At 39.1% G+C, this 26,837-nt stretch overlaps 1 long non-coding RNA gene across 1 annotated transcript in view; it reads right to left on the bottom strand.

Annotated features, from left to right (window-relative positions):
- The window catches only part of LOC123001384 (uncharacterized), a 64,326-nt gene that overhangs the window by 37,369 nt on the left and 120 nt on the right, over positions 1 to 26,837 (bottom strand). The window lies entirely within an intron of this gene.

Raw genomic sequence — 26,837 nt, 5'->3', positions numbered from 1 at the left:
GTTGGACACTACATCAAAAACTAATGATGTACTATATGTTGGCAAACTGAATTTAAATAAATTAAAAAAAGAAACCAGTGAGAGTTCTATTGAGGTACTGAGGTGAGGTCATCTAAGAAAGAGCTTTTCTTAAGTAAATTAAATACACCCACAAGTATATGAGCATCTGCTCATATGCTTCTTGGAGCCCTAAACTGCAGAAGACTCCTCTCAAGCCTTGCGGAAGAGGGGGTCCCAGAAGTCCTGGGCTATGTTGTGCCTGAATGGTCAGGGCCAAATTCCATCTCCAGCATGGACTTGGCTCCCAGGGTCTTGCCCTGCTTTCCTGCTATCATAGTTCAAACTTTGAAGTGGCCAGAAATACCTACAAGTGTCACACATATGGCTGCACTGATTACCACTCTCTGCACAGGGAATTCTGGCTGGGGAGTGGGAGAATAAAGGGCACATGATGTTGAGGAGATATGAAGAAGAAATCTGTGATTTCCATATGGACAATGCCAGGGCTCAGGAGGCCTTTCATCAGGCTTTTATAAATTAATGATCAGCATTAAGTCAACAGGGTTTAATGGAGTGGCTGTTCTCCAGTGTAGAACTGGGTAAGTTATAATTCATGAAGTCTGTTAGATGTGCAGGCTTCTGACAAGTTCAAGAAGAAAAGGTAAGGAGATGCAGTGATCAAGGACTTTAAGACAGGAAGGGATGGCATCAAGAGAATGAGCAGCTGTGTCCTATTTCCTCTGATGACACCATCATAAGGATCAGGCTGATTCACAGCAGGAGTGCCCCGGTGAGTCTAGCCCAGCAACCCCAGCAAGCAGGCAGCTTCCATATCCCTCACCGTGTTTGTGGCTTCATTGAACGCCATATTCATTGCATCTCTCCTTGCAGTGATTCCTGATGGTAAGGAGGTGAAAGGCATCCAACAGTGAGGAAATGTCAAGACGTCTTTCATTTTCATGTGAACAGCTTCCAGGGTTCTGGCAAAACTGTCCTTCAGACCGCATAGGTCCATCCCCAGCATCGATTATTTCTCTTTGGAAATGCCCAGCTTCCGGTGGGCAGGTTCAGACCGGCAGGTGCTCCAGCTCAACCCATCAGGATGCTGAGTTCTCATGCCACCTCCACCACCTCCCAGCTTCCTTCCACCTGACAACTCCATGCTCGTGCAGTAATAACCGGCTGTCAGACTGGGTTTTACCCTGGTTATAAATTAATCTGTTTTAATTGGTTTTATTTCCAGTCAAATGTGGAGAATGGGGCAAGGGATGGATCCCAGTAGGATTTCAGAAAAGCATTTTATTTTACTCTATCACAGCATCTTAGAAGAGATACAGTAAAATAAAATGTGGGTGCCCCCTCTCTCCTACCCGCTGTGTCTCAGAGTAATAAACTTTCCATTTCAGTGGGGGAATGAAGCTATTTGTCAGTTCCAATGTCAAGAATGAATGCAATTTGAATTCTCCAGCCATTTATTTCAACAATTCTCTCTTCTACAGCTGAAATAACTTAACATAAGAAATAGCTGTTCACTCTATGTAAAACTTGCAAACCTGGTTCCACAAGGCATATTTCTAAAAAATAATGAATCTGGAAGGGCTGTTGAGTAAGACACTCCATCCATCGTGGTGTGATGGTAATGCCTGAGTCCACTGGAACACTCTCCTCCATCGTCCTAGGCTCACGAGAAACATCCCAGTGGGCCAATCTCTTCACTTCCCTCTTCATTACCATCATCATAATTGCTGCCGTTTTCTCATAAACATTCACGATTCATCATCTTTCCTCTTTAAACCTGATGCATTGATGACACCCAAATGGCCCTGAATGTGAAACCTTCAATGACTGAGACATGGCGAAAAATTAGAAATAATGATAAAATTTTTCATTTCACCCCTGACAAGTCCCTCCTGCAGAAGCTGCAGAAGACAAACCTGAGTTACAGCTTGCAGCAGGAAAATAGCTTTGTCTGGATGGTAATGTGAAGAGGTGACTCATGGGAAACCTGTTGATAGCCAGCCCAAGCCTCCCATGTTCACTGTCTGTCCTGGGGCTGAGCACCAAGCATGATGTTTGGAAGGATTTTCACTTCATCTTTGCCCCCCTCCCCCACACACCTCCCTAACCAGGGTGAACATGAAAATGTAAAGCTTGATAAAAGCCTAAAGAATGTTGTCTAGTTAAAAAAAAGAAAGAAAGAAAGAAAGAAAGAAAGAAAGAAAGAAAGAAAGAAAGAAAGAAAGAAAGAAACTTCTCATTAAAAGTAATAGCAAACATTTATGTATTCTATAGTACTTGCTGTGTACCAGGTTCTAAAGTATTTTACATATATGGCTTAGCCCTTATTACAATCCTAGGAAGTAAATGCTAGCACTGTCTTCATGTAAAAAAACTGAGATTTGGTGGCCTGGCCAAAGGCAGAGGTTTTCAAATTGAGGCACTGAAATCAGATCTAGGTACCCTACCCAGAACCTGTGCTCTTAACCAGAACACTATGTGTCGTCTCTTAAAACTGCATGTTATTGAAATTTCCCGAGGGCATTTTTTGAGAATTTGGTGTTCCTGGCAAGGATTTCAGTAGGGTTCTGCCTAAAGGTAGAAGACAAAAAATTCCCAGTTCCTCTTGCAGCATCAGTGAAGCTATACGTGTTTAAAGCTGTTTTCCAAATTCTACAAAAGAGAAAAAGACCAGTCCTTCTTTTTCTAGTAGGCTTGTGTTCTTCATTTCCCTTTGGGTAAAATGACAGGAAAAAAGAGGGGGACCAGGGAGGAGGGTTAAAGGCCAACAGAGATGGAAGGAGCCAGAAAGGGAAGCATCGTGCATGTTAGGAAGGCAGTGGGGAGGAAAGGCTCTGCAGGATAGAATTCACACAGGAAAACGTAAGGAAATATAGTCAGGTGAGAAGATGAACTGGAACAAGTTACATAGGGCCTTGAACATCACAGTAAAGAGCGACTTAGGCAAGGTTTACTGTGGAACCAGTGGAGCAGGAAGAGGAATGGACAGGAACCCCACCAGAGCTACACTTGGTGATCCTTCCCTCAAAAGGAGGGAATAGACACTCAGAAACTGTGCTCCCAAGGCCCTTTTCTTTTGCTCTCAGAGAACTTGTCATCTCTTCTGCTTCCCAGAGAAATCCAGAAAACATAACCTAGGTCTCCAGGGTCCCCTCTTACAAGGCCAGACTGCTTGTTAAGGAAATTTCCCACAGCTATTTGCTCTGTTTACAGACCAGAACAGAGCCAATATCCACAGCCTCTTGCCTGTCAGTCATCAAAGGCTCCTGTCCTTCACAAAGAATTTACTTCTGTGGATCCTCTTTCACCTCCCGAGGAGCCTCAAGTGTAAACACGACACATTCACAAATCTCTCTCTCTCTCTCTCTCTAAATTTAAGCTCCAAAGAAATCTTTTATCCACTGAGTGATTAGTTAATAGACTGCTAGGGAAGAATATACAGTGCAACGTGTCTCTTAGCTGAGTCAAGTCAATCTCTCTATTTCTGTCCATTTAATTCCTTTTCAGAGGTTATCAACCACCATGAAAGTCTAGAGTATTGTGGGAGAGAAAAGGGAGGGGCCTCATTGTCACTCCTATTCTCCCAGGATTTGGGCCATTGGTAGTTGGACCAGGTAAGGAGAGATAAAATGGGATTCAGCACAAAGGTGGGGTGGTGTGACAGTATCACAGTCTTTTTGTCTTACCCACACTTAAAGGATGGGGAAATAATGAGCATGTCACTGCCTACCAAAACTAAAGATAATAAAGCCTCAATCAACGAGGACAATATTAACCTAAGTCCTCAATTAACTAGACCTTTTTTTTTCTCCATTTTTGGAACAAAGGGCAAATAATCGAATTTCAGATTGATGTCAAAGATCCATTTTTAGAAATCTGTCAGGAGATTGAGAAGACAAGCCAGAATGGAAGAAAATATTTTAAAAGATATATCTGATAAAGGACTACTATTCAAAATACATAAAACTCATAGAACTTAACAATAAGGAAATGAACGTGGCAAAAGACCTGAACAGACACCTCACCAAAGAAGAGATACAGATGACAAAGAATGCATATGAAAAGATACCCCATGTCATATGTCATTAGGGAAATGCAAATCAGAACAACCATGAGATACATGCCTATTAGAATGACCAAACTCCAGCACACTAACAATACCAAATGCTGGGGAAGATGTGGAGCAATAGGAACTCTCATTCATTGCTGGTGAGAATGCAAAATGGTATAGCCACTTTGGAAGACAGGTTGGCAAAATAAACATACTTTTACAACATGATCCAGCAATCACACCCCTTAGTGTTTACTCAAAGGAGTAGAAAGCTTATGTTCACACAATAACTTGCACACAGATGTTTATAACACATTTGTTAATAATTGCCAAAGCTTGGAAGCAGCCAAGATGTCCTTGACTAGGGGATGGATAAATTGTGGTACATTCAGAAAATAGAATATTATTCAATATTAAAAGAAATGAGCTATCAAGCCATGAGAAGACATAGATGAACCTTAACTGTATGTTACTACATGAAAAAAGACCAGTCTGAATACAGGCGATCCCTGACTCATGATGGTTTGACTTAAGAATTTTTGACTTCATGATGGTACGAAAATGATATGCATTCAGTAGAAGCCATATTTCAAATTTTTAGTTTGGAGCTTTTCCTGGGTTAGTAATGTGTGGTACATCCCTATCTCAGGATGCTGGGCAGCCACAGTGAGCTGCAGCTCCCAGTCAACCACACAATCATGACAGGAAACAACCCATTCACGTGCAACTATTCCATACCCATAAACCATTCTGTTTTTCACTTTCAGTATAGTATTCAATAAATCATATGAGACATTTAACACTTTATTATAAAATAAGCTTTGTGCAAGATGATTTTTGCCCAAATGTAGACTGATGTAAGTGTTCTGAGGATGTTCAAGGTAGGGTGGACCAAGTTATGATATTCAATAGGTTAGGTGTATTAAATACAATTTCATCTTACAACATTTTCAATTTACAATGATTTTATTGGGCATAACCCCATTGTAAGTTGAAGCATATCCATATATGACATTCTGGAAAAGGTAAAACTATGAAGACGATACAAAAATCTGTGGTCTCCAGGAAGCATAAATGAGTGCCGCACAAAGGTTTTTAGGGCAGGAAAGCTATTCTATAGGATATTACCATAGTGGGTACATGTCATTATACATTCGCCAAACCCCTCAGAAGCACCACACGAAGAATGAGCCCTGATGCAAACTATGAACTTTGGGTGATAATAATGTGTCCGTGTAGTTTCATCAGTTACAACAAATGTACCGCTCTGGTTCAAGATACCAATAGCGAGGAAGGTTGTGCATGTGTGGGGCCAGAGAGCATAAGGGGACACTCTATAATTTCTGCTCAAATTTTCTGTGAACATAAAACCACTCCAAAATATTAGGTCTATTTTCTACAGAGCTTGAATAGGAAATCTCTCCAGACTAATGCTTCTGAAATCCTGACTCCTGAACAATCAAATTATGACCAGGAAGGAAGTAGCAAGGGGTCATAATACATCGTAAACTTTTTTTCAAAAATCATTTCTCTACTACTTCACTAAATAGTTATTGAAGCACTGAACTAATCTCTGAGGGTCTAAAAATAATACAACCCTGACCCTGGCCTTTGAGGAACTCACAGTGCTGTGGGAGAGACAGACCTGCAAACAATCATTTGTACCAAATAGTAGAACCTTAATGCAGTACATGTAAATTGCTTTGGGCGCCCTTAAGAGAGATGACAGTTGGGGGCGCCTGGGTGGCTCAGTCATTAAGTGTCTGCCTTTGGCTTGGGTCATGATCCCAGGGTCCTGGGATTGAGCCCCGCATCAGGTTCCTCTGCTGGGAGCCTGCTTCTTCCTCTCCCACTCCCCCTGCTTATGTTCCCTCTCTCACTGCCTGTCTCTCTCTCTGTCAAATAAATAAATAAAATCTTAAAAAAAAAGGAGAAAGAGAGAGAGAGATGACAGTTGGCTTGGAGGAAACTTTTGGTTAATGCTCAGTGAACCATCATTCATTGACACCTTTCTACATGCATTGACAACTTTGCTGGACACTGTACCAGATAATAGGGAAACAATAGTGAGCCAGATGACACAGCTCCTATTGGTTGGGAAGATTACAGTTTAAATGTCCCTATTTTAATTACCAAGGAACATGCTATTTAAGCTGAAGCAGGAAAGCCCTCCCAAAATGTCTGGTTAATAAGAAAAAGATTTTTGCATGTTCCAATCACAATCAGCATTAAGAGGGACATTAGAGGTGCTCTATTATAGTAGTTCTCAAACCTAGTTACACATTTGCCCTATATGGCACTCTTTCAGTAAATACCAATACCTGATTTTCCACCTAGTTCAATTAATTCAGAATATCTGGTGATTGGTAGTAGGTATTGGTGCTTTTTAAATCTCCCTAAGTGATTCTGGTACATAGGGAGGACTTAAAATGCCTACTAATCTAATCCTGTCTTTTTATTGATTTGGAATGATTGTCAGAAGGTTGAGGTCAAGATTATAGCACTAGTCAATATAATAAGTCCACGATCCACTATACAACTTAAGAACTATAACACTACAAATACCTTGCATGTAATACACTTCTCCCAGCCCTTTTCCCCCATATAGTAACCACTACACTGAATTTTATAATTGCCTTTTTGTTAATTTATCCCATGTGTGTGTACTGTTTACCCACATAACAAATTGTTTGATGCAGCTTGGTTTTGAGCTCATAAAGAAGGTGTTTACCGTATGTAGTCTTAGGAGCTTACTAATCAAAATATAATCTGTGTTCCAGCAGCAGCAGCAGCATCACCTAAAATTTTGTTAAAAATGCAGAATCTGGTGGGGCGCCTTGGTGGCACAGTCTTTAAGCATCTGCCTTCGGCTCACTTCATGATCCCAGGGTCCTGGGATCGAGCCCCACATTGGGCTCCCTGCTCAGTGGGAAGCCTGCTTCTCCCTCTCCCGCTCCCCCGCTTGTGCTCCCTCTCTCTCTCAAATAAATAAAAATTAAAAAATAAAAATAAATTAAAAATAAATTAAAAATAAATTAAAAAATTAAAAATAAATAAAGAAAGAAAGAAAAGAAAAGAAAAGAAAAGAAAAGAAAAGAAAAGAAAAGAAAAGCAGAATCTGGGGCACATATTAAAGTTTGAGAAACACTGTTCTAAAGACTCGTTTTATCAGTGAAATTTATCCAAGTTGTTATGTACAGGTATAGTTCTGCAAATGAGTCCTTAGGATGTTTCCAGGTATTTTTTTATATTATGGAAAATACTGCTACTGGGTATTTACCCAAAGAAAAAGAAAGCATTAATTTGAAAAGATACAGTCCCCCTTAAACTTATTGTAGTATTTTTTTTTTTACAACAGCCAGGTTATACAAACAACTCAAGTGTCCATTGATAGACAAATGAATAAAAAAGATATATATATACACACACAAATACACACAATAGAATATACTCCGCCATAAAAATAATGAGATCTTGCCATTTGAGACAACATGGTGGTTGGGACTAGAAGGTATTCTGCTAAGTGAAGTAAGTCAGACAGAAAGAAAAATAAATACCATATCATTTCACTTATACGTGGAATCTAAAATACAAAACAAACAAACAGACTTTTAAATACAAAGAACAAACTGGTTGCCAGAGGGGAGGGGGATGAGTGAAATAGATAAAGGAGATGAAGAGGTGCAAACTTCCAGTTTAAAATAAATAAGTCATGGGGCACCAGGGCTGCTCAGTCAGTTAAGCATCTGCCTTCAGCTCAGGTCACGATCTCGGGGTCCTGGGACTGAGCTCTGCATCGAGCTCCCTGCTCAGCAGGGAGTCTGCTTCTCTCTCTCCCTTGGCCCCCACTCACGCACTCTCTCTCTCTCAAATAAATATAATCTTTTTAAAAAATAAAAATACATAAGTGATGGAAGTGAAAAGTACAGCATAGAGAATGCAGTTAATAATATTGTGATAATGTTCTATGTGACAGATGATGACTACACTTACCGTGGTGAGTGTTGAGTAAACGTATAGAATTGTTGAACCAATATATTGTACACTTGAAGCTAATGTAACATTTTGTGTTAATTATACTTCAACAATAATAATAAAACAGAAACTGTCCCCCCTAAAAACAAATACTGCTATGAATAATCTGGTATGTCTCCTACTGTACAGGTGAAGAGGTTTTGTAGGATACATACCTAGGATAGATGGAAAATAAACCACATAAATGTTCAAACTCATAACGCCAAAATATTTTCCAAAGTACTTTCAGATTCACGTACCTACTGGAGTACCCAAGAGTTTCTATTAACTCACATTTTCTCTCACATTGAGTATTGTCAGATTTCTTGATTTTTGCCTATTTAATAGAGGTACTTATTGTAGTCTTGATTTGTATTTCTCTGATTTATTAGTGAGTTCAAAAATAATTTTAGGGGCGCCTGGGTGGCACAGTGGTTGGGCGTCTGCCTTTGGCTCAGGGCGTGATCCCGGCGTTATGGGGGGGGATCTGCTATGAGCCTGCTTCTTCCTCTCCCACTCCCCCTGCTTGTGTTCCCTCTCTCGCTGGCTGTCTCTATCTCTGTTAAATAAATAAAATCTTTAAAAATAATAATAATAATTTTAAATGCTCTCTCACCATTTGTATTTTCTCTTCTGTGTATTTTGCCAGTTTATTTATTGCAATATTTGAGGTTGTTTCTTGTTGGTTTGTGGGGTTTTTTATATTTATAGGTACAGATGTGTTTTCAATCACACGTGTTGCAAATAACTTTTTCTAGCATGTAGGTTCTCTTTCCACTTTCTTCACTGTGACTTACGATGAACAGAAATTCTAAGTTCTACTGTAATAAAATTTATTTCTATCTTGGTTAGTAATTTTTGCCTTTTTTAAGAGATATTTCTCTACCCCAAGGTCTAAAATATGTTCTCCTACATTTTTTCTAACAGTTTTAAAGATTGACGTTCATATTTAAGTCCTTAATCTATTTGGGATTAATTTTTGTGCTCTTGATACAGTAGAGATTAATGTCTTTTTTTTTTTTTTTTTTTTAGTGTGGAGAATCAATTGTCCCAGAACCATTATGTAATAATCTCTCCTTTCTTCCAGTCAATCTGCAAGGCTCTTGTGTGCTATATATTCATCAATCTGTTTCAGGACTCTGTCTTGTGTCATTGGACAATTTATCTATTCTGGCACCAATACCACAGAGTGTTAATCACCACAATTTTATAGTAAAACTTGGCATCTACTAGAGCAAATCCTTCCACCTTCTTCTTCTCCTTTAATATTTTGACTATTCTTAACCCTTGTAATTTCCATATCAGTTATAAAATCAGTCTGTCATATACCACTCAAAATATTGTTGGGATTTGTATTTAGACTACATTATAAATCAATTTGAGAAGCACTGATATCTTTTATAGTATTGTGGATTTCTTTTCATGAACCTTGAACACTAATGTCTTTTAATCAAGTTTTATAATCTTCTCCACAGTGTTTTTACATATGTTTGGCTAGATTTATATCTCAATATCTTTTTAAAAAATTTTTGCTCTTGTAAATTTTATTTTTAATATTATTTTTAACGTTCTGTTGATAACGTATAGAAATGCAAATAATTTCTATACATTGTTCTTTAACCAGTCACTTAGTCACTTAGATAAACCCTCTCATTATTTCTAATTGTATAGCTAGTCAATAAATTGTTTGAAATTTCTATACAGACAAGTCATTGTATCTGAAAACGATAACAGTTTTGTTTCTTATTCTATTCTGCATATGTGGTGAGGACTGATAACTGTTCTCTCTCTATATATATATATATTCTCTTCTTTTTAGTAATAGACCACTGTGAATTTCAGCTGGGATAATTGCTACCTTGCAGCTAGGTATGAGCAAATGACCAAGTTCAGGGCAGTGAGTTGTGAGCAGAGATGATATGTGAAATTTCCACATCATAACCATAAGGACTGAGTATGATCTAATTGACTAAGACTAGCATTTAGGGTTTGGCTGTTTTAGAAAAGTCAACTGATTCCCTATCCCCAAACAGCAGGCAGGAGAGTGATACTCAGAGACTTTCTCAAGAATCTCCCATTAACTGTCCTCATCAACTAGAGAATGAGAGATAATCTAGTGGCAAAAATCAGATTAAGAATGGTGCTTCCTGGGGTGCCTGGGTGGCACAGCGGTTAAGCGTCTGCCTTCGGCTCAGGGCGTGATCCCGGCGTTATGGGATCGAGCCCCACATCAGGCTCCTCTGCTATGAGCCTGCTTCTTCCTCTCCCACTCCCCCTGCTTGTGTTCCCTCTCTCGCTGGCTGTCTCTATCCTGTCGAATAAATAAATAAAATCTTTAAAAAAAAAAAAAAAAGAATGGTGCTTCCTTACACCAGACAGTCTCTGCAAATGGCCTCAATACAGCTACCCCTAAATTGACTGAGTTATGAGCTGAGCACAAAAGCTAAAACCTAAAAGAGATTTGGAAGTTATAAAAACTACATTCTGAAGAGATCATTGGGTGTGTTAACTTTTACATGGAATTGATTAGAAACTCAAAAAATGAAAGCTATTTAGTTTGTGGGGCATTATATTAACACAAAAAAACTAAACTCTTGCCTTCAGAATTATAAAACTGTTCAATCCTTAAAGCCACACGTGGGCACCAAACTTGCACTAACAGGAATTGGGCTGCAAAGATTGCAGTCCAAAAAACGCACATTTTCTAATACTGATTCTAGATATATGTACAGAGACCCATGGAAAGGGGGGGGGCCAGAGGGCAGAAGCAAGGAAAAATGCACAATGAACTTACTTCCAGAGGGCAGAAGCAAGGGCAGCCAGCTGTGCTAAGTAAGGAAACTGCTATACTCCCAGGACAGGGAGTCTCATAATTCATGCCCGGCAAGATTTGATGACTTTGGTATTTCTCATTCTTTGCTTTCCAAGTGGGAGTTTTCATTCTAATTGTATTTTTCTTACTTGTATTAGTAAAGCTATAGGCTAAGCTGTTATAGAAAAAGATACCAAAATAGAAATTTATTTAGTTCTGAGCTAATATTCCAAATAAAGTGGACTCTAAGAAACTACCTAAGGTCTTCGGCTGGCCAGGTAGAACTGTTATCCTTAATACATGATTTTAACCTCTTTTTCTGTGTCCAAAGTGTTATGAATTCCTTGTTAGTTACAAGTCCAGAGTAAGCATGCTGTCTCTAAGGGGGTATCACAGGAGGTATACACACTACTTTTACATATATTAAATTGACCCAAATTTTGTCACTTGTCCACACCTAGCTGCAGGGGAATTTAGAAAATAGGATCTATAGCTGACTGCTTATGTCCCCCATGTAAAACTCTACTACTGAAGGAGGAAAGGGAGAATGAATTCCTTGAGGCAATCAGCCATCACATTAATTCATTATTTTATACTGAGTGTGAAGTCCTGGGATAAAGTGACTTTGCCCTTTGTTCATCTGTAAATTATTAGAAGCTAAGGCCTCATGGAGAAAAACAAGCATTATCCAGATAACCTGAATTTTGAACGTGTACATTAACTGAATGGGACTTTGGGTTATTAGAGAAGAGTTTTACTCTGTGTGTGGGGAGAGAGAACACATGAAAACTTAGATGCCGTAAGGGGAAAACTATGGCCGTTTTCTCACTCAAGTCTATAAGGGAAAATGTACAAGGATATTCATCATAGCATTATTTGGTGACAGGATGTAGAAGTAAATCTAAGTGTTAATCTCTGGGAGAACAAATACATAAATGTGGTAGATGCATATAAGATTTACTATCTAGCAGAGAGCAACAGTAAATTAGATGCACCTTAAAGGCATAGTGCTAAGTAAAAAAAGTGATTTATACCTTAATACCATTTATATAAGTGTAAAATATACTTTAAAATCTAACAATACATATATGCACAAATTTCAACAAAAATATACAAATTAACTTGTCAAAATTGTTACCTATGGAGGAGGAAAAGAACTGAGAGTAGGGATCAAAAGAAAAATGTGGAAAATTAAAATAAGAGAAGGTCCTTATATATACCGATGTTATTTCCTGACATGAACTGCAAAGGATTAACCACCTCTGAATCTGAGGTCTGAAAAGAAAAAAAAAGAATGACTTATGAAAGAGGAGTAGTAAGCAAGTAGGACTCCCACTACCGAAAAAGACCCACTACTGAAAAAGAAAGAGTAACAGAGGTCATATCTACCCTCCCTCCAAAACAACTACAAGGGCAGAAAAAATATACAAAACAATGCTTTCTAAGACGTTGGATATTAGACAACAAGACAAAGTAATCCCTGAGTAACAAGAACAAACAAACCTAATTCTACAATTGCCCTGTTAATGGTCTGAAGAGTGTTTCCAGGCCAGGCTGCAGACAAAAACAGGCAGCCTTCCTGAGTTGAAAAGATATACCTGGAAGTCTGAAGGCTAAGATAGCTAGAGCTTACAGAACAGAGTACTGGAGAAGAGAAAGTTGAACAAAGAGAGAACTCGAATATCTGCAAAGGATCCTACTGAAATCTTCAGCTGAGCACTGATCAGCACGTGCAAGGGAGGACACCACTAAAGGCCAGGGGGAGAGCACACCAGAAATGATTAGAGGAAGCAGTATCCAGCCCTGACAGAGGGTGAGAATAGTACCTGTTGCCACCAGACTAGAAAACCTAATAATTCAAAGAACATCAAGCAGAGTACCCAGGAGGGTTTTGCCTAAGTAGTAGGGCAAAATTCGTCCTAAGCCAAGCATTGCTCTGATCCCACCTAACAATGCTGTAACATTAACCCCCCAAAGAATCTATTGTTTCCAAGTAACTGTCTTCTAGAACAAAGCTCAAGAATATTTATAGGAATAAAAAATATTTAGCATACAACGAGATAGAATTTATAACTTATGACAGCCAATAAAAATTTATACTAATTTGAAAAGATACATACTTCCCTATGTTTATTGCAGCATTATTTACAATAGCCAAGATACGGAAGCAGCCTAAGTGTCCATTGATAGATGTGGGGTGTGCATGCATATATATGTGATGGAATATTATTCAGCCACAAAAAAGAATGAGATCTTGACATTTGCAAAAACATGCATGGACCTAGAGTGTATTATGCTAACTGAAATAAGTCAGACAGAGAAAGACAAATATCACATAATTTCACCTGCATGTGGAATCTAAAAAACGAAACAGATAAACAAACAAAAAACAAAAATAGACTCACAAATATGGAGAACAAACTGTCATTTGCTGGAAGGAAGGGAGTGGGATGATGAGCAAAATAGGTGAAGGGGTTAAAGAGGTACAAACTTCTAGTTAAAACATAAATCAGTCACAAGAATGGAAAGTACAGCATAGGGAGTATAGTCAATAATATTGTAATAACTGTGTATGATGACAAGTGGTAACTATACTTATCATAGTGAGCATTGCATGTTATACATCTGAAGCTAATATAACATTGTATTATGTCAGCTATAGTTTAATAAAGAAAATTAAAAATTAAAAATTATCAGGCATGCAAAGAGCAGGAAAATATGCTAAATAAAGAAAAAAAATCTCAATAAGAACCAACCCATACAAATCACATGAAAACCACAATGAGATACTACCTCACACCAGTCAGAATGGCTAAAATTAACAAGTCAGGAAATAACAGATGTTGGCAAGGATACGGAGAAAGGGATCCCTCTTACACTGTTGGTGGGAATGCAAGCTGGTGCAGCCACTCTGGAAAACAGTGTGGAGATTCCTCAAAAAGTTAAAAATAGAGCTACCCTATGACCCTGCAACTGCACTACTAGGTATTTACCCAAAAGATACAAACATAATGATCCAAAGGGACACCTGCACCCCAATGTTTATAGCAGCAATGTCCGCAATAGCCAAACTATGGAAAGAGCCCAGACGACTATCAACAAATGAATGGATAAAGAAGATGTGGTATATATCCAATGGAATATTATGCAGCTGTGAAAAAAGTGAAATTTTGCCATTTGCAATAACGTGGATGGAACTAGATGGTATTATGTTAAGTGAAATAAGTCAATCAAAGACAATTATCATATGATTTCACTCATATGTGGAATTTAAAAAACAAAACAGAGGCTCATAGGGAAGGGAGGGGAAAATAAAATAAGATGAAATCAGAAAGGGAGACAAACCATAAGAGACTCTTAACTATAGGAAACAAACTGGGGGTTGCTGGAAGGGAGGGGGTGGGGGAATGGGGTAACTAGGTCATGGAAATTAAGGAGGGCACTTGATGTAATGAGAACTGGATGTTATATGCAACTGATGAATCACTAAACTTTACCTCTGATACTAACAACACATATATGTTGATTACTTGAATTTAAATAAAATTTAAAAAATAAAATAAAGCTAATCTTGTGGCTCCCTCCTCAAAAAGCCAAACCATAAATGATATGGATGATAGGATTAGTAGACAAGGACATTATCATAACTATATTCTATATGTTCCAGAAACTAGAGAGATAGTTAACATGTCAGAGATAGGAAAAGCTTTTTTAAATTCCCAAACTTCAAGAGATTATAACTACAATGTCTGAGATAGAAAATATAATGGGTGAAATTAACAGTATATTAGACATTGTAAAAGAAAATATTAGTGAATTTGAAGAAACTATCCAACACAAATCATGGAAAGGAAAAAATTTTCAAAATGAGCTGAGCATTAGTGAAATAATGTCTGGTGATTTCAAGGTGCCTAACATATGTATTTTTTCTGTCTGAAAAAAGAAGATGAAGGGCAGAAATATTGAAAATTGAAAAATAATAGCCAAATTTTTTCCAAAGCTGATAAAAATTATAAAACTATACTGAGGTCCAAGTATCCCAATAAAGTCAAGCACAAGAAACATGAAGGAAACTACAAGAAGGCACATCATAATCAAAGTACTTAAAGCCAGAACTTAAGAGAAAATTTCAAAGCAGCAAGAGATAAAAGGCCTATTTCATGCAGAGCAACAAGATAAGGGTGATAGCAGACTTCTCATCAGAAACAATGCAAGTCAAAAGAAAGTGAAGCAATATTTTTAAAGTACCGAGGGAAAGAAAAAAACTGTCAAACAACCTTGAATTCCATATCCAGAAAATACACCTTTCGAAGGTGAAATAAAGACATTTTCAGGCATAAAAAAGTTTGAAAGCTTTTATTACCAACAGAATGTCACCACACACACACACACACACACATACACACACACACACACAGAATGTTAAGGAAGTCCTTTGGGCAGAAAGAAAATGATACCAGAAAGAAATACGAATGTACACAAGAAAAGAGCACCAGATTTGAAAACTACATGAGAAATATAAAATTCATTTTTATTACTTAAATCTCTTTAAAAGACAGTTCACTCTTTAAAACATAAACAAAAATACAAAAATGTATGTTGGGACTTACAAAATATGCTAAAATTAAATGTATGACAATACCACAATGTTCAGAAATAGAAAAATTGAAGTATGCTGTTGTAATATTCTTAAACTATATGAAAAGTGGTATAATATTTTTTTAGAGATTTTATTTGTTTGAGAGAAAGAAAGAGAGCATGAGCAGGGGCAGGGGCAGAGGGAGAAGCAAGCTCCCCACTGAGCAGGGAGCCAGACATGGGGCTGGATCCCAGGACCCTGAGATCATGACCTAAGCCAAAGGCAGACTTTTGATAATTGTCTTTCTCTGCTTGACTTATTATCATATGGTTTCACTCATTTATGGAACATAAGAAATAGGAAGATTGGTAGGAGAAGGAAGGGAAGAATGAAGCGGGAGAAAACAGAAGGGGGAATGAACCATGAGAGACTATGGACTCTGGGAAGCAAACTGAGGGCCTCGGGGGGAGGGGGGCGGATTGGGATAGGCTGGTGATGGGTATTAAGGAGGGCACATATTGCATGGTGCACTGGGTGTTATATGCAAATAATGAATCATGGAACATTGCATCAAAAACTGGGGATGTACTGTATGGTGACTAATATAACAAAATAAAAATTATTTTTAAAAAAAGGCAGACTTTTAATCCACTGAGCCCCCTGGGCGCCCCAAGTGATAATATTTTAAAAGATTTTTTATTTTTAAATCCAGTATAGTTAACATACAGTGTTAGATGAGTTTCAGGTGTACAATATAGCGATTCAACAATTTTATGCACTATAAGGTGGTATATTACCTGAGGATAGACTGTAATGCGTTAAAGATGTGTACTATAAATCTTAAATGAGAGGTGCCTGGGTGGCTCAGTTGGTTAAATGGCCACCTCTCGGTTTTAGTTCAGGTTATATATATATATATATATATATATATATATATATATATATAAAATAAATAAAATTTTTTTTAAAAAAAACCTTAAATGAAACACAAAAAAATATTGCAAATGAGGCAATGAAGAAGAAAGTACGGATGCTTTACGGTATACCAAGGCAGTTCTGGCATGTCAATTTCATTTAGTGTTGGCCAATTTTTGGTCCATGTTTCAGCTAACAAACCAAACAAACTATTAGGGCCCTTTCCAACTCCTGGAGCTATACCATTGAAATGAGAATCTCTGCAAGTGGACCATATCAATAAATTTGATCTGATCCAATTTTATGTTCCTCCATCATTCTCCACACCCTTAATATCTATTTCCACACATATTCCCCAGAGTTTTCTCTGTATAAATTGGAAACCCGTGCAGTTATTTTAGAGCACATACACTTCCTTTTATCTCAACCTTAGGGGCCCTCTGGGACTTGAATCTTGCTGTAGGGCTAGAAGCCATGAAAGGTCACACGGAGGCCCTGAGAAGAATGAGTAGTATCTTTCAAGGCAACTACCTCAGGAAAGGCCATTACAGTTCCCGTAGGCAAAGCAGGTTAATCTCTTCAGACAGGGGCGGGGGCAGCAAAGAAGTCTGCTGGCAGAGAAGACTCCGCAGAACTTAAGTGTTCAATATCTCCAGCTTCATCAGGATCTGCCCATTTGTCCCCATTCTAGTTTTCAGGATCCTATTCCTTCCTAGACAACATCCTTAGTTTAACAGAATATACCCTATGAGGTTGAGAATTCAATTTGCTTTGTAATTCAGCTTCTTGGAGGATGAGTCTGAGTTTGGTTTTATGAAAGTACCCAAAAGCTTAAGAAGATCAGAATGTTACAGTGATTTTATCAGGTAAGATCTGCCTGGCCTCTGTGGGAGGGTCCAAGTACATCCCTTTCACTACAACTATGGGGAAAAAATTGTGAGGTGAGCCCTAGCATTCTTATCTGTGGTCACTCTTCTCCGTAGGCCAGGAATTACAATGGGATCTGCGGCCTTTGAACTAGAATACCTAAATGAATGGGTATAATTGGATCCCGGGCTAGCAGGGTGTTGAGCAGAGGCACTTAATCATCACAGACAAGGCGGGTGAGGTTACAAATGGACAGCATGGTCAAGGCAGTAATCAGAATAAGAGACCTATGCCATTGGTTATTTGATCATTGTCCCTAGAAGAGAAATAGATGGGCGATCTACTAAATCAAGCAGGAGAATTTTCGGTGAGGTGAACAGAAGTCTAACTTGAATCACCAAACCAGAAAGTATTGCCCCTTAAATCAATTTTCAGACTTGATCAAGTTTGACCAGGGTGGCAGTGCATTGGGGGAAAGGAAAATAATTAGACTTTGGGGGGTTATTGAAACATTGGCTCAGAACTGCCACTGATTTTAGGAGACCCAAAATGTCACTGTGGCCCATGGGTCATAGCAAGGGGCTATGCAGGTCAGAGTATCACTAAGGTTCTAGTTCAAGTCTATCCAACAGACGGTACAGTGGATCACCAAACACATCCCATAGTAATTTTCACAGTTCCAGAATGCATACCTGAAATAGACATATTGAGCAATGGGCAGAGTCCCCACACTGCTTCCCTAACCTGTAGAGGAAGGGCTGCTATGGTGGGAAAGACCAAGTGAAAGCCACTAAAACTGCTTCTACCTGGGAAAAGAGTAAACCAAAAGCAACACCACATTCCTAGATGGATTTTGGAGATTGGTGCCATCATCAAAGACTTGAAGGATACAGGGGCAGTGGTAATTCCACATATTCTCATTCAACTCCCTAGTTGGTCTGTGCAGAAAACAGATGGATCTTGGAGATTGACACTGAGTTATCATAAATTTAATCAGGTAATGAGTCCAATTACACCTGCTGTTCCAGATGTGATTTCATTGCTTGAACAAATTAACACATCCCTGATACCTAGTATGTAGCTATTGATCTGGAAAAATGCTTTTTTTCTTGATACCTGTTAATAAAGACCACCAGAAGCAATTTACTTTCAGCTGGAAATATACCTTCACTGTCCTAATTTAGGAGTATTTCAATGCTCCAGGCTTATGTGATAATTCAGCCACAGAAAAATGATTGCCTTTCCCTTTGACAAAGTATCACACTGTCCCATTACACTGTTGACACTGAAGTGCTAGTAAGCTAAAAGTGGCAACTGCTCTAGACTTTTGGTAAGAAATTTGCATGTCAGAGGTTGGGGAATAAATACAAAAAAATTCACCTTCCATCTCAGTGAAATTTCTAGAAGTCCAGTGTTGTCATCCATGTCGAGATATTCCTATATGTCCTAAGTACAATGCATAGTGACCCTCTAGATTTTCGAGGCAACATATTCCTCGTTTAGGCATGTTACTCTGGCCCATATACCACGTGATCCAAAAAGCCGTTTTGAGTAGGGCCTAGAACAAGAAAAGGCTAACACATCCAGGTTGACATGCAAGCTGTTCTGCTACTTGAGCTGTATGATCCATCAGATCAATGGTGCCTGAAGTATCAGTGGAAGATAGGGATGCTGTTTAGAGCCCTTGGCACACCCTTATAGGTATTTTCCCAAGAGAAATAAAAGGATATCTCCATACAAAGAATTGCACTCAAAAATTCACACCAGCTTTATTTGATATAGTCATAAACATTAAAAAAAATCCAATGTCTATCAGCAGATGAATGAATAAATATATTATGACATATCCATCCAATGGAACATTACTCAGCTATAAGAAGAATGGATCAATTAACAATTGATCTGTGCAACAATATGAATGAAACTCAAAACAATTATGCTGAGTAACAGAAGGCAGACACAAAAAAGTTTATGGTGCATGATTTCATTTATATACAATTCTGGAAAATGCAAACTAATCTAAAGTGAAAGAAAACACATCAGTGGTTGTCTGGGGGAGGGGGCAGAGCAATGCTTAGTGGTCAGGAGGAAAGTTTTTTGTTTTTTTTTTTAAGATTTTATTTATTTATTCGACAGAGATAGAGACAGCCAGCGAGAGAGGGAACACAAGCAGGGGGAGTGGGAGAGGAAGAAGCAGGCTCATAGCGGAAGAGCCCGATGTGGGGCTCGATCCCATAACGCCGGGATCACGCCCTGAGCCGGAGGCAGACGCTTAACCGCTGTGTCACCCAGGCGCCCCGGAGGAAAGTTTTGAACATGACAGATGTATTAGCTATTACTGTGGTAGTGCTTTCATAGGTGTATATATATCAACTTGCACACTTTAAGTATGTGAAATTCATTTAATGTCAACTCTACCTCAATCAAATTAAAAATATTTAAATATAAGAAAATAATTGCATGGGGAAAATGCTTCTCTGTTTCCCATTCAAAATGATACCGTAAGTTAAATTCTTTCTTATTATAATTTTTATGAGATTTGTTTGTTTTTATTTTATTTTATTTTATTTTAATCCTCTTAAGAAGTTTATACAATATTATATAAATTTGGAATGACCGTATTACATTTGGACTTGATTTGGGAGAATTGGCAAAACTGTCCAGTGTTTTATTTGTGGCAAACTTTAAAAATGTTTTTTACCTTCTTAATAGATGAGATTTATCCAGACATTCTATTTCTTCCTGAAATTATTTTTTAATTTATATTTTTCTAAATTTTTTTCCACTTTATCTCAGAGTTTAAGCTTGACATCATAAATTTTTTATCTTTAATCTCTTCTATAACTGTAATTATGTCCCCTTTTTCTAACTCAATATGGTTACTGTAGTTCTCTCTTTTTTATTCTCACTTTATTTCACTCGATTTTTTCTTCTTTCTCCTTATCACCAACTTTGACTTTCTTACAATCAGCTTTTGGCTTTGTTGGTCTACTTTTTATTATTAATACTTCTTGAATCTGTGTATATATGTTTTCATTCCAGTTCCAGAAAATTCTCTGCCACTAGCTCTTTAAATGATTCCTCTTCTCCATTCCATCTATATATTATCATATATTTTATCTACTTGCTCTCTGTGACGCAGTCTAAGTAATTTATTTAAACATATATTCCAGGTCGTTAATTATCTCTTTTATATATAATCAACTATTAAATAAACTATCCTATAAAAATCTATTAAGATTTTTATTTCATAATGTGATGGAAGAAAAACTTTTCCTCTACCCTCCTGGGTTCTGTGGCTGATTTAAGAATTACATTGACATCGGGGCACCTGGGTGGCTCAGTTGGTTGAGCAGAAGACTCTTGATTTTGGCTCAGGTCATGATCTCAGGGTCCTGGGATGGAGCTCGACTTCGGGCTCCACACTCAATGGGGTGTCTGCTCGAAGATTCTCTCTCTCCCTGTCCCTCTGCCCCTCTCCCTGCTCGCATGCTCTCTCTCTCTCTCTCTCTCTCAAATAAATAAACCTTAAAAAAAAAGAATTACATTGACATAAAAGAGATTAACAGGGAAAAAACATTTTAATTATGTATGTGTGCATGGGAGTTTCATAAAAACATGAGACTCAAGGAGCAGCCAGATGATTGAGACTTATATACCATCCTGAGCTAAGGAAAAGGGAGAGGGGTTTCAGGCTTCTGCAGGTGGGGAGGCAAAGTGTGGGAAGGCGAGAGGAGGAAATAGATAGTAAGTCAAGGTTGCCATGTTATACGGTGAAGAGTCTCTTAGGTGGAAAAAAAGTTGACTCTGGGAGTAGCTCTCTTCCTGGTACAGGTACATTTACTAATGGAAATTTCATTTTTAAGTGTAAATTTCCTTTATAAATGGGGAAAATTAAACTTTAGGCTTTTTTTTTCATTTAGCTCAAAATAACCCATATGCCAAAGTGGCATATTTTGGGGTAGCATGCTCTGAACTCCTTCAGCAGTTTTGTTTTGTTTTGTTTTGCATTTATAGAAATTCTCTTTGGCTATTTTTTAAAATCTATATGGCCATATTTGATCATCTGTCACTGTTAGGTCATATTTATGGTTCATTTCTTTAGAGTTCATACACAGATAAGTATCAGTTAATTTCCATTCCTACAGTGCTGCTGGTCTAAATCTGATCTGTTTGTTATTTCTTCTGGTTCTCACTCAGGGTGGCTTGCCTTCCCTTATACTTGATGACTTTGGAATCCATATTCAGTCTATATTAAATGTGAGGTAATTCAGGGGGCTTAAAATGAGAATATTTTCTTCCAGGAAGGATTTACATCTGTGTCTTCCAGGAGCTGGGGAAAGCCACTGGCCTGGAACCTCTTCAAGCTCCCCTCAAGGACTGTGGCTAAGACAGGAGTCAGGAGCTCCGTTCTACCTCCTTCTCCTGGAACAAGGCTGAGAACATGGATTACAGCCCTGCTGAGGACATCTGCACTTAGGGCCACCCTGTCCACCACTCCCATTCTTCCTTCATCTCAGAGTCTGTTTTCTGTTCTCTCTGGTTTGGGGAGAGGGACAGGATAATGTACTTTGAACTCATCACCGACCTCTTCTCCTCTTATTAGCCCATCAATTCACCGAAAAGTGTTTCTATTCAAGATCCAGGGGTTCTACAGTAGGAGGACCTATTAGAGCACGTAGTATCATGTGCAGTCAGGTGTGAGACTTAAGTCTATGTCTCCTTGACTTGTAGTTCAATGTTATTTTTATTTTCGCATGCCATGAAAGCAAACGGTGGCAACTATTAAAACTATCATCCTCCTTCTCAGTATCCTGATCATCAAAATGTGACCATCCATATAACACACAGACAGAAAGGAGCTATTATGGAAGGATTTGTGTCTCCCCAGAATTCATATGGTGAAGTCTTCACCCCCAGTACACCTCATAATATGACTGTGTTTTGGAATAGAGCCTTGTAGTTGTTAATTTTGCGTGTCAACTTGGCTGGCCCCAGGGTGCCCATGTTAAACATTATGTCTGGGTGTGTCTATGATTGTGTTTCTGGAAGAGATTAGTATTTGAATCACTGGACTCAGTAGATTGCCTTTCCAAAGGGAGGCGGGCATCATACAATCCACTGAGGGTCTGAATCGTACAAGAGGTGAAAGAAGAAGGAATTCACCTTTTTTTTTTCCTGCCTCAAAGATTGGCCTGGGACATCTCATTCCATCTTCTCCAGCCTTTGGACTGGGGTTTACATAATCAACTCCCCTAGTTCTCAGGCCGGCACACTTGGGACTGAATGATACCACGGGCTTTCCTGGGTATCTAGCTTGCCAATGGCAGATCGTGGGACTTCTCAGCCTCACTGGCATGAGCCAGTTCCTCATAATGAATCTACATCTACGTGTGCGCGTGCGTGTGTGTGTGTGTGTGTGTGTGCATGCGTGCGTGCATATATACTGGTTCTGTTTCTCTGGAGAAACCTAAGAGAAATTTAAAGCAGTGATTAAAGTTAAATGAGGTTATATGGCTGGCCCCTAATCCTATATGAGTGGTGTCTTTAAAAGAGAGAGACACACCAGGGAGGCACATACACAAAGGAAAGACCATGTGAAGACACAGCAAGAAGACAGCCATCTGCAAGCCAATGAGAGAGGCTTCAGGAGAAACCAACCCTGCCAACATCCTAATCTTGGACTTCCAACCTCTAGAACTTTGAGAAAATCAATTTCTATTGTTAAAACCATCCAGTCTGTGGTATTTTATTATAAGAGCTCTAGCAAAGTGATACAGGGGTTTCTTCGGTGTTCCTCGTGTTTTCCTTACTCCTGGAATGCCCTGTTCCTCTTGTCTTCATGAGAAATTTAACCCACCCATCAAGGCTAACTCAATTGTCACCTCTTCTGTGAAACTCTTCCAATTTTTCTGTGTTCCCGTATTTTGACATACTCCTTTTACAGCACTTTTAATATTGTATCAGTGCCTGTCTCTTGTACAAGATTGTGAATCCTTTAAGAAGAGCAGCCATACAAAGTCCATCTTTGAATTCCCACCGCCTAGTTTAAAAGCCTGATGGATGAATGGATGAATGGATATATGAATGGATGAATGAATGAATACAGGAGATGCAATTTCCCCTTAAGATGCCATACTCCCTGCTGCCCTCTGGTGGCTATTTAGTCTACAGCACTGTATCTTAGGCCATTCTTTCTGGATTCTTCCAAATAACCTGTTTTCCAATTTATGAAAAATTTCCCCCACCTAATTTGGTATTACCACAATCTACTCTTCTCATTACACCATCCATCCACTTCTGGTCATCTTCCTCATTTATCAAGAACTTTTGTACCAAGACCCCAGTCCTCACTACCGTAACATCAGTGACTTCCAATGACATGTAGATCCTTCTCAAACACAGATTCAAAATTTCTTCCTCAGCCCTAACATGTTATCTACATCTTACTTCAAGAACTCATTACTTGGCCACACCCAGACTTCAACGTCACAAAAATATTTTCATATCCGGATATTTTGGCTCTATGGTAAATTGAATAATGACTCCCAGAGATGTCCACATTCTAATCCCCAGAGCCTGCAACTGTGTTACCTTTTATGGCAAAAGAGCCCTTGCAGATGTGATGAACTTAAGAACCTTGGGATCAGAAGATAACCTTGGATTATCTGGGAGGGCTCAATATAATCACAAGGGTCTTTATAAGAAACACGCAGAAGGGTCAGAGTGAGAGAAGGAGTGACTACAGAAGCAGAGGTCAATGTGATGGGAGGCCACGTGCAACAGAAGGTAGGCAGCCTCTCAAAGCTGGAAAGGGCAAGAAAGCAGGTTCTCCCTTAGAACCTCCAGAAAGAACACATCCCTGCCAACCGGGTTTCAATTTATGACGCTCAGAACTGTGAGGAAAAAAATTCATGTTGCTGCAACCACTAAGTTTACAGTAATTTGATAGAGCAGCGATAGGAAATTAACACAGGCTCGGACAGACCAACCTCTAGACACAAGCTTTCAGGATCACTCAGTCTCTTTCCGTACGATGAACCCTATTCTCACAATTGATGTTCTCTCTCTGGCTACATTTCCTTTCCTAGACACATAGACATGATGATTTTAAACGTTGACATCTCTCTTCTTAAGACATCAAGGTCCTAACCTGAGTTAGGTTCTCAGTCCTTCTTTACTCTTTACATGACCTTCAGGAGCTCCTTCTGTTCCTCGGAGCAATAATTCCAAACCAAGTCAGTGGCCCCATCACTACTTCTCTCTTTAGTAAGTTACCTTAACTTCAATTTTTGAAAGAAAATCGAGGTGTGGCATGAGCTGCCCCCAGCATGTCCCCTTGCTGCAGTCCCCCTTGCTCTCACCATCCCTACTTATTTCTCTCTGCTGCCTCTGCCTAACAGACCTTCCCTCTCTCTTCCCCTTGCTCTCTCCATCCTCCATTCACTCAAAATAACTTACTTACTTCTTTATCTTTTTCCAACGTTTTCCAACTTTCTACGAAGACTTTATTGACACCACCCAATTCCCTGGTTGACCACCCCTCCTTCGTGTTCCCATTTTATTATACGTACTTCTACTGCAACTGTCATAGCACACATGATAAAGTTTGGTTACATTGATTCATGTGTCTTTCTCCTTCAACTAGACTGAGAGTCCCTTGAGGTGAATTGCTGTGCCTTATTTGTCTTGTTATCTCCAACACTCTAGCACTTTGCCCCTAATGTTTTAAGAAATGGTAAGAAGGAAAGTAGGAAGGACCTCTCACTACAGTGAGATGGTGAGTGATGTGGAGAGACAGCAAGCCTCCTCCCACCGCATACACACACCATCACCACCACCAAACATCAGTTGTACCTCTCACCTCCTCCCTGTGATTAATCTGCTTGGAGACTAAGGCTGGTCCCAGATCTCTAGGCAGAAGCTCATTCCAGTCAAAATGACAAGTGCACTGGCATGTTCATCTGAGAGCCCTATTTCATCAAATCCACTTCAGAATCAGGAAGGCACTCTTGGCTACCTCTGTGCTCCAGACCATCTGGTCAGGTGGCACAGCGCCCACTTACAAGGTCAGTTTCTTACTGCCCTGAACAGTCCAGATTATGCTGCAGAGTAAACTTTCTCTGTGAACTATCACAGGAAAATCTTCAGAATCACATTAGTCTCTCTCTCATCCACTTCTTTTTGTTCTTGGCTAAGCGGCAGGGGTATTTCTCCAGAGCATCATTGTGATCTAACTGTCCCTCTAACTGAGGACAATGAAATGGTCTGGGAGGATAAAGGGGGCAGCACCCACTTCTTATATTCCTTTTTGTGAGAAGGAGAGCAGCAGTGAAGTGTTCTGTGCCATGGAAACACTGGGCCACATTCTGGCATCTCAGGGATGTGTCCAGTTAGCTTTGTGGACGTTCTGATCCTAAACCAAACTGTTTGTAATAGAATTGATAGGCATTAACTCTGCTTCACATCTAAAGGATGGTTCCTTTTGTATTAAAAAAAAAAATCTTTGCCCCAACAGTAGAAATGAGAGACTATTGTTTGCTTCTTGTTGGCACAGTTTTGGTTGGAGTTTGCCTGAAGATTCCCCTAAACATCTGGGAACTAATGCTATAATGAAGCCTGCTAACATCATAGAAAAAGCTGAAGATGAGCAATCATAAACAACTCTATACAAATGATATGCATCCTGCGCCAAAATAAAAGGGACAGCCACATTGCAGGCAGAGCTCCTAGGGACCAAGATGGGCTTCATGTGACATTGACAGATTCTTACACATGGTCAGCTCTACTGTCAAGTATTCAATCTTCCTGTAGGTAATTCTGTCTGGATAGATTTCAAAGCAAATATATTTAAGGATTGTCTGAAAATACATCCCTACTTCTGCCTTCTTTTCCTATATATTTGGGAAAAAAGGGGAAGACGACATGGAGGGGGTTAGAAACCAACTCTTACCCTTGAAGATCCAACATAAAGGCTACTTTTTCTGTGAGGTTCCCTCTAAACCACTGCAACCCCCAGTGATCTGTCCTTCCCCTGAATACCTATAAGACTTTGCATTTTACTATACACATTAGTGACTTGCATTATTAGTTATCCATTCATGATTCAGGAACTTGTCTCCTCAATTAGCTGCCAGGTCCTTGAGGACAAGGACTGCTCTATTAGTCCACAGTACCTATTCACAGTGATTTAATACAGCAGATGCTCAAAATATCTGATTGCTTGGGTAATGCCACCAGCAAATAGCCCCCAGATCACAACTATGACTTTGTTACACAGTATATGAAATTTAAGGAATAAATCTATCTCCGTATTAATATTGTACGCCTTGTGTTCCGCAATTTCTGAGAACAAGGTAGGTGAGCTGTTATTGGGGGCTGCAGTGGGGGCGCTGGAGGAAGTGGGGTAAATGTTAAAATGGGGCCAATGAAAAAATACCCACGTAGGATTAAGATAAACTGGATTACTGAGAGTCTGCCTAAGCAGTAAGAAATGTTGGCCGACTTCATTTAATAACTAAAGCTAGAAGTCTCAGTCTTCGAGGATTAGTGCCTGCAAGGCCGGTCTCTGCTCCACACCC

This window comes from Ursus arctos, unplaced genomic scaffold (genome assembly GCF_023065955.2).
Source record: "Ursus arctos isolate Adak ecotype North America unplaced genomic scaffold, UrsArc2.0 scaffold_22, whole genome shotgun sequence".
Taxonomy (NCBI): Eukaryota; Metazoa; Chordata; class Mammalia; order Carnivora; family Ursidae; genus Ursus; species Ursus arctos.
Note: the sequence above shows the minus strand (reverse complement) of the source record. Positions and strands in the feature narration are given on the sequence as shown.